Source organism: Gossypium hirsutum, chromosome A08, assembly GCF_007990345.1.
Source record: "Gossypium hirsutum isolate 1008001.06 chromosome A08, Gossypium_hirsutum_v2.1, whole genome shotgun sequence".
Lineage (NCBI taxonomy): Eukaryota > Viridiplantae > Streptophyta > Magnoliopsida > Malvales > Malvaceae > Gossypium > Gossypium hirsutum.
This window is the reverse complement of record NC_053431.1, coordinates 12,621,438-12,638,905: the sequence shown is the minus strand read 5'-3', so window position 1 is coordinate 12,638,905 and position 17,468 is coordinate 12,621,438. Positions and strand designations below refer to the sequence as shown.

The 17,468-nt window shown below is 36.1% G+C and overlaps 1 non-coding gene across 1 annotated transcript; it reads right to left on the bottom strand.

Moving 5' to 3' along the window:
* Positions 1-15,169: 15,169 nt before the first annotated feature.
* On the bottom strand, positions 15,170-15,276 carry LOC121205808 (small nucleolar RNA R71). Its single transcript, XR_005900881.1, has one exon. It is a non-coding gene; the product is annotated as a small nucleolar RNA R71 (small nucleolar RNA).
* Positions 15,277-17,468: the final 2,192 nt, after the last annotated feature.

Here is a 17,468-nt window from a genome sequence, read left to right as displayed (position 1 = left end):
TATCCAAAATAATCGATAAAAGTACTCCATGAAGTCTCACAATCTCAGAAATGTACAGCTCAGCTAACTTATCAAGTGAATAATCAACGAGTACCGATATAAAATGAGCCGACTTAGTTAATCTGTCAACCACTACCCATACGGCATCTTTCTTTCTTGGTGTCAATGGCAAGCCTGTCACAAAGTCCATAGTAATGCTGTCCCATTTCCATTCGGGAACTACAATAGGCTGAAGTAAACCGAAAGGTACCTGATGTTCGGCTTTTACTTGTTGGAAAATCAATCATCTCGATACAAATTTGGATATATCTCTTTTCATGCCATTCCACCAATACATTTTCTTTAAATTATTGACATCTTTGTGCTACCCAGGTGAACTGACATACCTCCGTTATGAGCCTCATGAAAAATATCCCGAACCAACTCAGCATTCTTCGGGACACAAATTCTTCCACGGAACCTTAGACAACCATAAAGATCTCTCTAGAAATTTGATTCACTGTTTGACTCACATTGAGCTTTCTTAGCTTGTAACTCCTTATCAGCTTCCTGAGCATACAAATTTGTTGAAGAATAGTCGGTCTAGCTTTTAACTCTATTAAAATAGTGCCATCATGAGATAGGGCCAGTCGTGCGTTCATAGCTCTCAAAGCAAATAAAGACTTTCTACTCAAGGCATCGGCAACCACATTTGCCTTACCGGGGTGATAATCTATACAAACTTATAATCTTTTTAACAATTCAAGCCACCTTTGTTGCTCAAGTTTAACTCCTTTTGAGTCATCGGATATTTAAGACTTTTATGGTCTGAACAGACATGACATTTCTCCCTGAATAGGTAATGTTGCCAAATCTTCAAAGCAAATACAATAGCGGCTAATTCTAAATCATGCGTAGGATAGTTCTTTTCATGAGGCTTCAGTTGCCTTAAAGCATAAGCTACTACCTTACCTTCTTGCATAAGGACACAACCTATTCCATTCAAGGATGCATTCCTATAAATCACGATTTTTTCCTAGATTCCAGTTGTACTAACACTGGTGCCTCAATTAATAATGCTTTCAGTTTTTCAAAACTCTATTGACACTTCTTCGTCCGTTCGAACTTAACATCTTTGTGCAACAACCTCATCATTGGGGTGGCTATCATCGAAAATCCTCTCACAAATCATCTATAATAACCAACTAAACCCAAAAAGCTCCTAACTTTGGTTACATTCCTCGGCAACTTCCATTTGAAAATAGTAGAAATCTTATTGGGATCAACTTGTATACCATCTCCTAAAATTATGTGGTCGAAAAATCCAACCTCTCGAAGCCAAAACTCTCTTTTACTAAACTTGGCATATAACTGTTTATCCCTCAGAGTCTGTAAAACAATCCTCAAATGCTCGGCATGCTCTGCCTCATCTCTAGAATAAATCAGAATATCATCGATAAACACCACAATAAACTTATCTAAATATGGCCAGAAAATTCTGTTCATTAAATCCATAAACACGGCAGGAGCATTCGTTAGTCCAAATGGCATAACAAGAAACTCATAGTGGCCATACCTCGTTCTAAAAGCAGTCTTAGGCACATCAGACTCTTTCACTCGTAACTGGTAGTATCCAAACCTCAAGTCTGTCTTAGAGAACCACGTTGCTCCCTTCAGCTGATCAAACAAGTCATCAATCCTTGGAAGAGGATACTTATTTTTTATTGTCACCTTATTGAGTTGTCGATAATCAATGCATAATCTCATAGAGCCGTCCTTTTTCACGAACAATACGGAAACACCCCACTGTGAAAAACTTGGTCTCACGAAACCTTTGTTGGTCAGCTCTTGCAACTGTGACTTCAATTCTTTCAGTTCAATCGGGGCCATTCTATATGGGGTAACAGAGATGGGTGCCGTCCCTGGCATTAGCTCAATACTGAATTCAACTTCTCTAACTGGGGGTAAACCCAGTAATTCCTCCGAAAATACGTCCGCATACTTGCACACAATCGGCACTGATTCAATTTTCCATTCATATTCCTTTGTATTCAATATATATGCTAAATAAGCTTCATACCCTTTTCTCATATATCTCTGAGCAACCATCGAAGAAACCATCATTGACGACTTCTCTACATCATCTGATTCAACCCGAAGAATTTCACCGTTTTCACATTTCAATTCCATAACTTTCTGTCTACAATTCAGTATAGTCTCATGTAGTGTCAACCAATCCATACCCCGTATGACATCAAATTTGTCAAATGGCAACAACATTAAGTCGGCCGAAAAACAATGACCTTTAACCATTAACGGACATTTCTTACATACTTTATCAACTATCACATGCTTTCCTAATGGGTTAGACACCTTAATTATAAATTCTGTAGACTCGACAAGAATATTCAAACTAGATGCCAATTTCATACACACATACGAATGAGTGGAGCTAGTGTCTATCAAAGCAATAACATTAGTATCATAGAGAGAAAATTTACTAGTGATTACATCAGGAGAAGTTGCGTGCACGTATGGCATAGGCTCTAGCCGGAGCCCCAGCTTCGGACCTCACTGCTGTGTCTCACATCACATTCTTATTACTGGACTCATTCCTGGCATTTCTCAAGGGTCTTCCCCTAGAAGCTACGCCACTCGGTCTTGGACTCTGAAATTTTTTTTTCATCATCTCAAGACAGTCCTTAATAAAGTGGTCTAGAGAACCACATTTAAAACAATATCCTTCACTCACTCTATAGTTGCCAGAATAACGTCTACCACATTACGGACGTTCAACCTTGGAAGGTTTAGTGTTACCCACGCTTGCCACAGACGTAGCCTGAGATCTAAAACCCGAATTCTGCTTTCTATGATTCCCTTATGAATGTCCAACTGACACATGTTTACGAGAATACATCTCTCTAGATTTCTTAGACTGAGATGGCAGTGACTTACTCATGTTCTTTCTTGTATCTCTTGCATCAGACTCGACCTTCTTCCTTTCTTTAACCAAGTCTTCATCTTTACAAGCTCGTTCAACAAGTACCACAAACTCTTTCAACTCAAGAATACCTACTAATGTCTTAATATCCACATTGAGTCCATCTTCAAATCTTCTGCACATCTTAGCCTCTGAGGGTACACACTCCCGAGCATATTTGCTAAGTCTGATGAATTCTCTCTCATATTCACTAACTGTCATACGACCCTGTTTCAATTCCACGAATTCCTTACACTTCTGTTCGATGAATCTTTCACTAATGTATTTCTTTCGAAATTCCTATTGAAAGAATTCCCAAGTAACCCTCTCTAATGGTATTACAGTTATCAGTGTTCTCCACCAGTGATACACTGCATCTCTCAATAGGGATATGGCACATTTCAAGCACTCCTCGGGTGTACATGATAATTCCTTGAATACTCGTATCAAGTTCTCTAACCAGAACTCAGCTCTTTTAGGGTCATCATTGGCATTTGCCCTAAATTCTTCAGCACCTTGTTTCCGAATTCTATCAATAGGTGTTCTAGTAAATCTCATGAAATACATATGTTAAGGCATCACAGGTGCGGGTTGTGGATTTGGGGGAGGTGGTGGTGGTTGAGCATTCGGGTTCGTTCAAACGAAGTTCGTATACCATGCATTCATCATGTGGAGAAAGGCCTCTCTGCCTCCTTCTCCTCTACTGATAGCTTCGGGTCTACTTTTAGATGGCACCGCTCCTTCAGCTGGAGTAGGCTCGTTACTTTCTATGCCATCCACCACTGCTCTGTCGGGATCCATTTTCTATATGAAAACACATTTTAATATTGTCAGGAGTCTTCACACTATCATTACTTATATATATATGTATGACATGTATAGCTAGACTCAAATACACTAGGCTAGTCCGAGAATCGACTAAATCATAGCTCTGATACTACTAAATGTAACACCCCTTACCCATACCCAAGACTGGGACAAGGTACGAGGCATTACCGTACATAAACAGGGCATTTCCAAAAAATACAGGTCATAAAATTTCATTCCAAATTAAAACCGATTAAACAAAATCATATTATTCTTATTATAGACCTACGAGGTCCAAAACATACATTAAAAGAAATCCAAAACTAAATCGATAACTTAAGAAAATTCTAAGAAAGTTTCTAGGTTTAAACCTCACACACCCATGTGGAGGCAATGCACACGCACGTGCGCATTGGGACACGCCTGTGTCCCATACCCGTGTGGAGTTACTAAAATTTATTTTTTTCATTTCGAACCTATAGGGTTTTCACACAGCTGAGCACACGCACGTGTCCCTGACCCGTGTTCCTCATACAGCCTGGACACGCCCGTGTCATCGCCCGTGTCCAAAAACTGGACATTTTGTTTATGACGTCATCACTAATTTAGGGGCACACAGCCATGGCACACGCCCGTGCACTAGGCCATGTCCTTCACACAGTTGAGACACACATTCGTGTCTCTACTCGTGTGCTTACTACTATGCATACTAACTTAGGAATTTTAGTGGTCATTCCACACGCCCATGGGGTAGATCATGTGTCACACACGGTCTAGACACAGGCCCGTTTGTCTACCCGTGTAGACCATTTAAAGGCTATTTTCCAAGCCAATAGTCACCCGTAGTCACTCATACATTCAAACGTACTTTATAAATTGCAACATGACATATTCAAGTACTTAAATATTCCACACCATGGCACTCTCATATCTTCATAAAATCATCCTATTGCACATTCATTCGTTACAATATTTAGAGGCATTCCACACCAATTTCATGCATTATTAAACTTATTATCATGACTTCAAATTGTGCATTCATACTTATAGTCATTTTAAGCCATTAAGTCATCCCTTATCCTTTAGCACCCAATTCATACTTTACCATACATTCATCGATCAACAACATATCACATCATTATCCTGCACTCACCAAGCAATAACATATCCAACCATCAAGACACTAGCACATGCATGCATGGGTAATTAGATTACAACCCAAATGATCAAATATGAGCCATATCACATGGCTATTACAAAATGAATCATCATTATCATAGGCCTTCACAATTTGGCCAAATAGTATGACACATACTACAAAATGACCAAGTTTCCTATACATGTCATACTCAAAATAATAATTTCACTATACCCAATAGTCTTTTGATAGTGTGATCGAATACTCCGACAGCTTCCGATCCTCGAGCTAGCTTGGCAGAACTACAAAAGGATGGAAAGAAAGGGGAGTAAGCATTAAAGCTTAGTAAGTTCACATACAAATAATATGAAATGGTAGTAAGGAATCAACATGCAGAAACATAGCAACATATACATAAAGATTATTCGTCATTCAAACCTTCTTGCTTCCTCATCATATGGAAATATATATACATGTGCTCATCGTAAATCAATCTTTATTAAGGCATTACTCATAAGTTTAGCATACATACATGTACTCATCGTAAAGTATTCAGAACCATACCTCTTTCATATGTCCTCCTCGGGACTCTCATTACATTCATTACATTACCTGTTGAACTCTCGGAATACTATTGGATACGCAGAAACCTTGCACATAAGTGCCACATATACAACATAGTTGAAGCTACCACATAACATGTAACACATCCATAATGAACTCAGACCTCTCAACGAGCTCGGATGCTTGCATCCATAATCAACTCGGACCTCTCAACGAGCTCGGATGCCACATATCTCACGAACCCGGACCACTCAATGAGGTCGGATGTCTTAGTTACTAGTGACATGTCACTTGTATCCTAAGGTTCAAACAGGGTTTTTCTCATTGCACATAGCATCTCCATCGTACTTGCTCGTAACATCGTGGATAACGACCATAATAACATTCATACTTTCATAACAATCAGCAAGCATATAGTTCATCGTTACAATAAAACATTTATTACAGTATATATTAAAACATTATAACATACTATAACACCACATTATTTGCATATGTACTTACCTCGGTACAAAATGATGATAATCGAGCTTAATCGTTGTGTACTTTATTCTTTCCTTGATCAAGTCTCGGTTCACATTTTTCTTGATTTATAATACCAAATTTAACTTATTTATTGTTCACATTGTTCAAATGGGTCCATAATTCATACCTTTGAAAATTTACATTTTGACCCCTAAATTTTCACATATTTACGATTTAGTCCCTAGGCTCGTAAAATGAAATGCATGCATTTTCTTGGTTACCCAAGCCTAGCCGAACCTTTTCTATGCTAATATCAGCCCATATTTTCTTTTATTTCACATTATTACTATTCTCTTTTACACTTTCACAATTAAGTCCCTTGTTTAAGTGTTTTCACTAAAAATCACCAAGTAATAGATGTTTATCATGCCTCAAACATTAATATTCCTCCATTAATCATCAAAATACATGCACTTCACACATGGTTCAAATTTTATACATGAACCCTAGCTTAAAATATAGCTAGAAATGGGTAGATCATGCTTCAAGGACTTTAAAAATGCAAAGAACATTAAAAACGGGGCTAGGATGCACTTGCAATCAAGCTTGAAAATGTTGAACAAACCCTAGCTATGGTGTCTTGAAATTTTCAGTAATGAAGGAAGAAGATGGACACCAATTTTAAGTTGTTTTTCCCTTTTTATTCTTTTAATTACCAAATAACCAAAATGCCCTTAAGGTTTCTCTTTCACATTTTTCCTATGCATGTTCATTTTTGTCCAAAATTATAGAAACTCGTCAAATTGCTAATTAGGACCCTCTAATTCAATATCTAATGCAATTTCATGCTTAAAGCTTCTAGAATGCAAGTTTTGCACTTTTTTCAATTTGGTCCCTAAAATGCAATTAGACATTTTATGCATAGAATTTCTTCATGAAACTTTCACACAAGCATGCATTCATAACATAAACCTCATAAGAATCATAAAATGATTATTTTTATCTTCAGATTTGTGGTCTCAAAACCACTGTTCTGACTAGGTCCTAATTCGGGATGTTACAGCCTGTAACCCTATTTCAGCGTCGGATATGGGTTAGGGGAGTTACAATAACACTTATGTGTTTAAAAAAGGAGGAGAGCAAGGAGGATATGGAGGTGATTTTGTTATATTACTCTGATGAGTGGATATGAAGACATAGAAAATTTGGTTCTCTAGGAACCGGGATCAGAAACTAGTATAAGGAAGGTACTACGTGAGAAAAGGTCTATGTGGTAGTGCACGTTGCATGAAAGTGTAAACAATAAGCTTGTCAGTCATAAATGGTAGCCCACATAAATGGTGTATTTGTGGAGCAGATGTGTCAGTGGCTGTCACATACGAGTTTAAGAAATAATGTGATCTGCCAATAAGCTGAGTTTGATTGAAGTAGTGCCCTCCAGCTGACCTATAAACTACAGTAATGTATCCACCAAATATGGTGAACTAATCTGACAACTTAAGTTCCTTTTCTTAATGTATGATAGTAATATGGTGGGATTATTCTTCCTAAGAACTCACTAAATTCACACGAACTTACCAGTTTCTCATTCCTTTTAGGTTCTTAGGTTGAGCATGGTGATTGAAAGAATACAGCCAAATCTGTTGCCATTTGTAAGCCTCTTTATTTTTGTGGATAACATGTATTTACTAGGTTGCTAGGAAAACTGTTACGAATCTCCATTCTAAAACCATCCATCTATATTTAAACGTTATATTGAACACTTGAATGTGAACTGGAAGCCTTGTTAGCATATCGTTATTTGTGATTTATAAACGTTACTTAAGCAGCCGCTAAAGGCTAATTCGTGCGTCTTTAAATCTTAAATGTGGCGGGTTATCATTTTAAGTTTTTTGCTTCCAAATAAATGTAATATTTAACTAATAAAATACTGCTCTGGTAAATGCAGTATCTGCTGATGTGAGCACGCTTGGGGCATCCTCGAATGATATCAAGATTCAATTGAGCTTCCAAAAACACCCATAACTCAAGCTTGTGCTAAGCATTTCCTAGAAGCTATTTTAGCTTCTAATGCAAAACCTTAGTTTGAAACAAGGGCCAATGCTCACAAAATCAGCTCGAAGCAACTAACCAAAGAACCCGTGCATTGTTGGCAAGCTGATCTTAGCTCATTTCCAGCTCCTCGAGCTTCGTCCAGCTCAACTCAACTCAATTGAGCTCGTTTTAGCATGTTTGAGCTCAGCCGAGCTTACTTTCAGCTCGTTCTTTATTTCAATAAATTAAACTAGGTTTTAGTTTTATACTAATTAGTTTCCTACAGCTCATTAACGAAAATCCTAGCTCAAATAAGTTTATTAAATGTTTTCAGTTAGTTTGAGCTAGCCGAACTTAATGCTACTAGCTAGTCTTTAATTAATGTGTTTCGTTTAGCTTAGCATGATGTTTGTGATGCTTAGTTCATGCTCTTAACATGTTCAGCTGAATATACATTGGGATTTAATGTGTTTATGTTTCTTGTAGGTTCAGCCGAATGTATTAAGTACATTTAATGAGATTCATGCACGGCTAGGTACATGGAATATAAGAGTTCATGCATGAACGAATTTATGCATGATGGTCTGGCTATTGGTGATCCCTAAGCAACCTTTTGGCCAAGAGTTAAGTTCTATAAAGTGATCGAATACATGAAGGAGCCATATATGCAAGCACATGCATGGCTTAATACATCGTATGGAAGGATGCATGCACAACTAGTGTTCAATGGATGGCATGTGAAGGAATTCATGTATTAGGGACGTTCATGCAAGTGGGGGCTATTTTATGTACATGTATTTGAAGATTCATGGACCGTAATTAAGGAAGAACATGCATTGGGATGTTTCATGCATGTATCATGCATATCTAAGATGTCCATTCAAGTATTCAAGGTACATTCAAGCCTTATTTGGCCAAGGGAGATGTAGGAGTATTAAAGGGCTGCACATTCATGAACTATGGCTTTTCTTCTAGGCTAAGTATGCATAAATGCATCAAGTGAAGCAACATGATGGTTCGGCCAATTCATGCACCATCTTCAAGCATGAATCGAATTTTAATGCTTTTGTGTGAACAGAATTTAAGTTAGTGTGAACATCATAGATGCCGAATATCAATAGGCATCTTAAGCTTATAAATAGTTTCTCATTTCATGTAAGAGGGACTTTTTCCAATTTGTTAATGAACATTGTTCTTGTGAGGTTGCTTCCTCTCATATCTCGTACAAGTTTTGAAAGACTTATCTAGCTTGTGCTAGTGGCGTCAATCGTCCTTGTTTGAACTTATCACCAATCTTGGTGTGGCGTTCACCTATCCTTCTATCCATATTTCCACCTTAACAATATAGGAACCGAGGTGACACATTTTAGTGTTGAATCATTCCTGACGTTAAGCTCGCTTTCCATCCCCATCCTTTGACTTTCTTTTTTTGTTATCACCAAACTGAGCCAACCATCCAACATCCATCTTTGCTAACCATAGCCGAACCTAATACTAAACTTACCCTTCTTTGAAACCTTCCGCTTATCCAAACCTATCTTTCACTTCTATTTCTAGGATTCGAGGCACGAACGACTCTCTCGTCTACGATCGGGCAACTAAGTGAATTCGACTCAGCCACCCGAACCAGATCATATCATCTGCCAAAATGGATAATGGTTCTGGAAAAAACAATAGCGTGTTTTCTATTAGGATAACTTGTGACACTCCATATATGGATTCGATGATTGGGTCGAGCGTGGGGTGTTACAGACTCAATCAGCAAATGTTCATCATTTTGAACTTTTATTAGCTTTATTATTATTACCTTATATTATTTTAATCAAAATTAAATATAATTTATAAAAAAATGTACCTAATAGTCCATTATCTACTTAAATTGGTATAATTGCCCTTTATAACCTTCAATTAATTACTTTCTTTAGTCCTTTAACAATTAAAATCTATAGTCGTTAACTTTTACCACTTTTACAATTTAGTCCCTATACCTTAATTAACTATCCGATTAACAAACTTAATGGACCAAACATTATTTAAAATTTATACTAGGCTCATAAGTATTTAACATTTACGGACTCGAATATTAAAAGTAGGGTTCCAAAATCACCATTTCTAACACTACAAAAAATTAGGCTGTTACAACTCTCTCCCCTTAAGAAATTTCATCCTCTAAATTTTACTTGAGAAAGGTTAAGGTACTAGACGAATGGAAAAACGAAAAAATAAACACTTTTTCATGTGCTTTTTAACTCAAATTCATGCAATTTCGGTAAAATTCTTATCGAAAAATATAATTATTATAAAATAATTAAATTTTACTTAAATTATTAATATGTTGAATTTTAATTAATTTCATAATAAATTATGATTATTTTCAACAGATTTGTACAAAGGGCAAAAAATAAATTATGATTATTTTTTAACAGATTTGTACAAAAGGCGAAAAACAGCTCGGCAGACACTACTAGAAGTACAAAAACAAGAAGCAATTTTGAAGCATCAAGGTGAATTATATTTTCATCCGAAGACGGTCCAAATTATGAATATTAATTCATAATATAATTAATTTTAATTTTAATCCAATTTAATTTGGGTTAAATAAATTATTATTAATTAATTACGAAAATGGCCTAGTTGAGCTGAACCGAGAAAACGATCCAACCGAGCACTACGCAGCCTAAAACCGTCCCACATGCTGACCCAATCAGCTTGTTTGGCTGATTATTCGGCTTTCAAAATGGCCTTGAAGACTCCTTCAATTTGCATTCAAACCCCTCCACTATTCATGTCTTTCAAGACTTGCCCCTACCTAAAAATAACATGTTCGAAATCTTCAAACATGCCACATGTGTGGCTGACCATGGGGGGAGTCTTTGGCTGCTGATTTTGGATATTTTTAGCAGTCTTCTCAACCTATAAATACCCCCTTGGCTGCTCACTCCAAACACCTCTCAAACTCATTCATTTCTTCACTTCTCTCTCACTTTTCTCTCTTCATTCTCTTCCATTGTTCTTTATTTTATTCCCCTATTCCTTTGTCGATTTCACCTCTTGAAAAGAATCTTTCAACCACCATTTGGAGCAGCATTCAATTGTTCATGGAAGCCTCGATTCAATAAGAACAAACGGAGAAGGAGGAGCGGAGCAAACTAGTCAAGCCTTGGAGAAACACCGGATTTGATTCTTGTTCCCTATCCTTTTACTTTTGTTGTTATTATGATGAACATGTCTATGAATATTTATGATGTTGATATGTTTAATTTAATTAATATGGCTTAAATTAAATTTGTGTTAGGTTGATTGCATTTCTTCTACTTGAGTTATTAAAACTGTGTTTGTGTTGTTATAGGTCTCGGTAAGATGTTTGATTAAGTAAAACCATGACTAAGTTATTCTTTCATTACAATTGTAAGGTAACTAATGAATTAATAATTTAAACGGATTGAAATTGTGATTAATTGACAAAATACTTAATCAACGCATGTTTAATCATCTAAGGTAGCTGAGGGTTAAATTAGCAATTGCATCCAGTGGTACATTAGCCTTGCATAACTTGCAAGATTATTGTGATTAAACTATTTCAATGTAGAAATACATTGTTACCTCACGTAAATATATTGTTACCTCACGTAATCTTTTATGTGCTTATGTGATTGAATTAATTCTTTGAATTGGCATAGAGATATGTACAATAGATTATTGAATTAATTTTTTGAATTGGCATAGAGATATGTACAAGAGATTATTTTAATTTCATAAGGATGTATGTGCATTAACGCATTTGCTTATTAAAATTTGTTCAATCGGTTGAATTGACATAGAGATGTAGTCAAGATATAAATGGATTTTGGTAGGTAAGTATGTTCATAAGTTAGCAAATTACCAATTTGCGGTGAATTTATTCGTAACAACATAAAAATGTGTTTAATAATTCAAAGTTAAGAAATGTAATTAATCTAACACAATTAAGTCATCTTGATTAAAATCATCTTTTGAAATCATACATTAGAACTTTTATTTTCTCTTTGTTTATGTAACACCCCAACTCGTATCCGTAGCCAGACCAGAGTTACGGAGCATTACCCGAACTTTTAGAACATTTACAAATAATTCACGTTAATTACTATTCATTTATCAAAATTATTCATAAAGTCCCTTAAATGGACCCTCGAGGCCTAAAACGAGTATTAGAATCAAGTCAAAACTTAATCGGGAACTCCAAGAATTTTTCGCAAAATTTTTAAATTTTTTTTAGGTGCACGGCTCACACACCCGTGTAGTCTAGGGACACGCCCATGTGACCTTAAGATACGACCGTGCTACAGGCCGTGTTCAACCCTGTTTAACTCTCTAACTTGTATCACATGGCCAACCACAAGCCCGTGCCTCTTCCTGTGTGCTTAATTCTAAGCATTCTATTTCTCAAATTTAAGATGCAGGGGACACACGGCCTAGCCAAACGCCCACACGCCTATATACCAGACCGTGTGTCACACACGATCTAGACACATGCCCGTGTGTCTACCCGTGTAGACAAAATAAAGTCATTTCTAGCTTCATTTCTCACCCAAAATTTTACCAATATCCTACACCAAAACTTACATCCAAATACCAACTAATTCAAGCAATGATTTTAGGCAAATTCTAACATCTAATATGATATATCATTGCATATATAATTATGTTTATAAACTTGCCTTAGTTTAACCTAAACATTAAACATAGCTTGTTCATCCATACTTAACATATATGTATTTGTCATGAATAATGCTTTATCAGTACCAAAACAAAACATTACTAGCCATTCCAATGGCTAAATTACAAATAACATATTTAAGTCATCCATGGTTAAGTTAACATATTCAAGCCATCCATGGTTAAGTTAACCTATACATGCCATTATACCAAAATAAGTTTACTATTTATACCAAAGTAAGCTTGTGGATAGTGTGATGATGCTCCCACCGATTCCCAACCTTCGCGAGCTTCCGAGCACTATAAAATAGAGAAAATAAAACCTAGTAAGCATTATATGCTTAGTAAGTTCATATAACTAGAATTAAACTTACCAATCTTATTTATTAAAATTAAGCATATAATAACATGTTTCCATCAACTTGGCAAAATTTGCCTAAATACATGCATTCAATCAAACAAGTTAGTAACATAATTCTCGTATACATCAAGTAAACATAAATGAGCTATCATGCTATATTCTTTCAAAAACTTATTCATTTTGTTTGATAATTCTCATAACATGTCAAGTATTTTATCCGTTGAATCATTGAAATTCCGATGGATACTTAGATAGTACACTCAAGGTGTACAATTCAATAACCCATCAATTCATATTCAAGAGTACCTATTAAAGCACTTTATTCGAAAGCACACTCTCGAGCCACATATCATATAACAGGATTACCTGTCCAAGCTAAATCTTGCGTTCAACATATGCTCATAAGAGCTTAATCAGGATTACCTGTCCAGGCTAAATCCTATCTATATCATATGCTCAAGAGAGCTTATATCAGGATTACCAGTCCAGGAAAAATACTTTCTATAATGAGGTCAATAGGATTACTCATCCAAGCTAGATCACGTCAGCAAAAAATGCAGGACCTCATTCAATAAGGGAAATCACATTTATCCATCGAAATTCAATATTCAAATGGAATTTAACCTTTTCATACAATTTCAAGCTTGTATTTATTTCCTATATTGTAACATCCAAACAATTCGCATACAAATAAATGACATTCTATACAAATACAAGATCCAATTCAACATATTTACATGCTCAATTAAGTTACACGAACTTACCTCGACACTTGATCGCGTATATAGATTTACTAATCCAAAACTTTCTCCTTTCCTCGATCTAGCCTCGAATTTGTATTATCCGAATCCAATTAAGCCAAGAAAGATTATTTTCTCTTTCCTAGGGTTTCCATGGAATATTTTGGGGAAGAAGATGATATAAAATTATTTTAATTCTATTTTAATTATTTATCATCTTTAATTATCTATTTCCAATTTAGTCCTTGCCCTTTTCTAAATTTCCATGGATGAATCATCAAAAATATCTACTAAATTTTAATTAATGGTCTAATTATCATATAAAGACCTCAAGTTTTGAATTCCATAGCTATTTAATCCTTTTAGCTACTAGAATTCAACTTTTGCATTTTATGCGATTTGGTCCTTCTCGAAATTAAGCACTAAATCAGTAAAATTTTCTTATTCAGAATTTTCACAAGACATCTCTATCATAATATGGGCCGTGCAATAAAATTAAAATAAATTTTATTTTTGACTAGGATTTGTGATCCCGAAACCACTATTCCGATTTCATTGAAAATGGGTTGTTACAGTTTATCTTACTTAGTTAAAAATCTTAGTTTTTAATCACCTCCTCAAATCAAAATATTTTTATTCTCCAAATTTTTTTAAACTGTATTCATGAATAATTCTTTTCACGGTCCCTGTGGGTACGATAACTCGACATTTACTTGTCACTTTATTACTTGTTGCAATTGTGTACACTTGCACATTTCTGTCGTTCCAAGTTTTTAGTGCCATTTCCGGGGACTGTTTTAAAAAGTCATTATTTGTGAATTTTTCATTTTTTTTATTTTTCTATTCAATTTTAAACTAATTAATTTTTTTATGTTTGTTTCAGGTGTTTATGATCGAATCATCAATTTACTCCCCATAGGCCCTGAGATTAAAAGAACTTTTTGACAGCAGAGTAGACAAGCATGTCAAAAAAAGACTGAAAATATGAACTTCGAAAATCAAAATTAAGGAAACGAAGCAAACCCTGGTCAAAATATTATCCTTATTGCTAACGATAGGGATAGAGCTCTAAGATAGTATGTTATACCAATGTTTCAAGATCTTAATCCGGGTATTAAAAGACCTGAAATCGAGGCACAACAGTTCGAGCTAAAGCCAATCATGTTCCAGATGCTTCAGACAGTGGGCCAAAGATCCTCACCTGTACTTAAGATTGTTAATGGAGGTGAGGGATTCTTTCAAGTTAGCCAGAGTACCCGAAGATACACTACAATTGAAGCTGTTCCCATATTCGCTAAGGGATAGAGCTCGAGTCTGGCTGAACTCATTGCCACCAAATTCAATTTCCATATGGCAAGAGTTAGCAAAAGATTCCTCATAAGTATTTCCCACCTAGCAAGAATGCTAAGTTGAGGAACGAGATCACTGCTTTCCAACAACTGGATGATGAGTCCTTGTATGAAGCATGGGATATGTACAAAGAATTATTACAGAAGTGCCCTCATCACGAAATCCCACATTGCATCCAACTTGAGACATTTTATAATGGTCCAATGCTTACACCAGGATGGTAGTGAACACTTCTACTAATGGTGATCTCCTTTCTAAGTCTTATAATGAGGCATATAAAATCATTGAGAGGATTTCCAACAACAATTATCAATGGCCAACTAATCGAGCAGCGTCAAGAAGATGAGTCACAGGAATACATGAAGTAGACGCTCTCACTTCACTCGCATATCAGATATACTCGATTTTTTCAGTTCTTAGAAATTTTACCACTAATGGCTTTCATAGTTTTGCAGCATAGCCACCTAATCAATTTGAAAATGTAGCCTGTGTCTATTTTGGGGAAGGACATTTGTTCAAAAAATGTCCATCGAACCCAGAATCCGTGTATTATATGGGTAACCAGAACTAAAACCAAGGAAGGCAAGGACTACAATCCAATTCCTATAACCCATCGTGGTGAAACCACCCTAATTTCTTATGGAGTAACCAAGGGGCCGGACCCAGTAACACATACACCCAACCTAGACCAACCCAGCCACCTAATTTTACCCAACAAGTTCAGAAACAACCTCAAGTTGAACCATCTAATGGCTTAGAAAACTTGTTGAAGGCATTCATAGCAAAGAATGATGGCTTAATCCAAAGCCAAGCAGCTACATTGAAAAACCTAGAAAACCAAGTGGGCCAACTTGCAACTGAACTCAGAAATCGACCACAAGGTGCTTTACCTAGTGGTATGGAGAATTTGAGGGATACTGGGAAGGAGCATTGGAAAGTGTTGACATTAAGGAGCAGAAAGACATTAAAGCCCAACACTTTCGAAGTTGAAGAGGAGCCAATTGATACTCAAAACTTAGAGGAAGTTCAATCGAGTGTTGAAATTTTAGTTTCACTGAAACCTGAATCTGTAAAATCTGAAAAGGTAACTTCTGAACCAGCTAACCCTGATAAACTAACAACTTTGTTAAATGCAGAATTGCCACAGAAAACGAATCAACCAATTCTGATAAATAATCCTCCACCACCTTACCCTCAAAGACTTTAGAAGCAGAAGCAGGAAGTTCAATTCAGGAATTTCCTAGACGTACTCAAGCAACTTCATATCAACATCCTGTTGGTTGAAGCACTTGAACAAATGCCGAACTACGTTAAATTCATGAAGGATATCCTATCTAAAAAATGAAGATTTGGAGAAATTGAAACGGTAGCCTTGACGAAGGAATGCAGTGCATATCTTCAAGACAAACTTCCCCCAAAGTTGAGAGATCCTGGATGTTTTACCATACCTTGCAACATTTGAGCAACATATTATGGTAAGGCACTATGTGATTTGGGTGCGAGTATCAACTTGATGCCCATGTCAATATTTAAGAAGTTAGGGATAGGTGAAGTTAGACATACTATGGTTACACTTCAATTAGCATATAGATCCTTAACACATCCAAAAGGAAAAATCGAGGACGTATTGGTACGTGTAGAGAAATTTATTTTTCCTCCTGACTTTTTTATTCTAGACTTTGAAGCAGACAAAGAAAGGACAATCATCCTAGAAAGGCCTTTCCTAGCAACTGGAAGGACCCTTATTGATGTGCAAAAAGGCGAGCTTACTATGCGTGTTTAGGACGATCAGGTAACTTTTAATGTTTTTAAGTCTATGTGATTTCCTAACACAATTGATGATTTTTCTGTAGTGTCTGATTTAGAGAAATTAATCATGGAAAAGGAACTCAACTATGTTGAAGACCCATTGGAATAAATTTTGACGTCAGACCTTCAAAGTGATGAAGAGGAGGATTAATACTTAGCCTTGCTAGAAGCTAATTAAAGGGGATTTAATCCGCAATCCCGCTTTGAATCTTTGGAGTTAAAGAAAAGGGATTATGCCCAACCAAAAGCGTCAATCAAGGAGCTACCTAGATTAGAATTGAAGGTATTTCCCTCACATTTAAAATATGTTAATTTAGGTAAAGCTTCTACTTTTTTTGTGATTGTTTTAGCAGAATTAACCGTAGTGCAAGAAGAGAAACTCATCCTAGTATTGAAACAATTCAAGAAGGCTATCGGATGGACCATAGCCGATATTCGTGGCATTAGTCCATCTGTATGCATGCACAAGATCATCCTGAAAGGTGGCAAAAAAGGGACGATTGATGGATGGAAACACGAAAATATACACACTTTTTCATGCCCTTT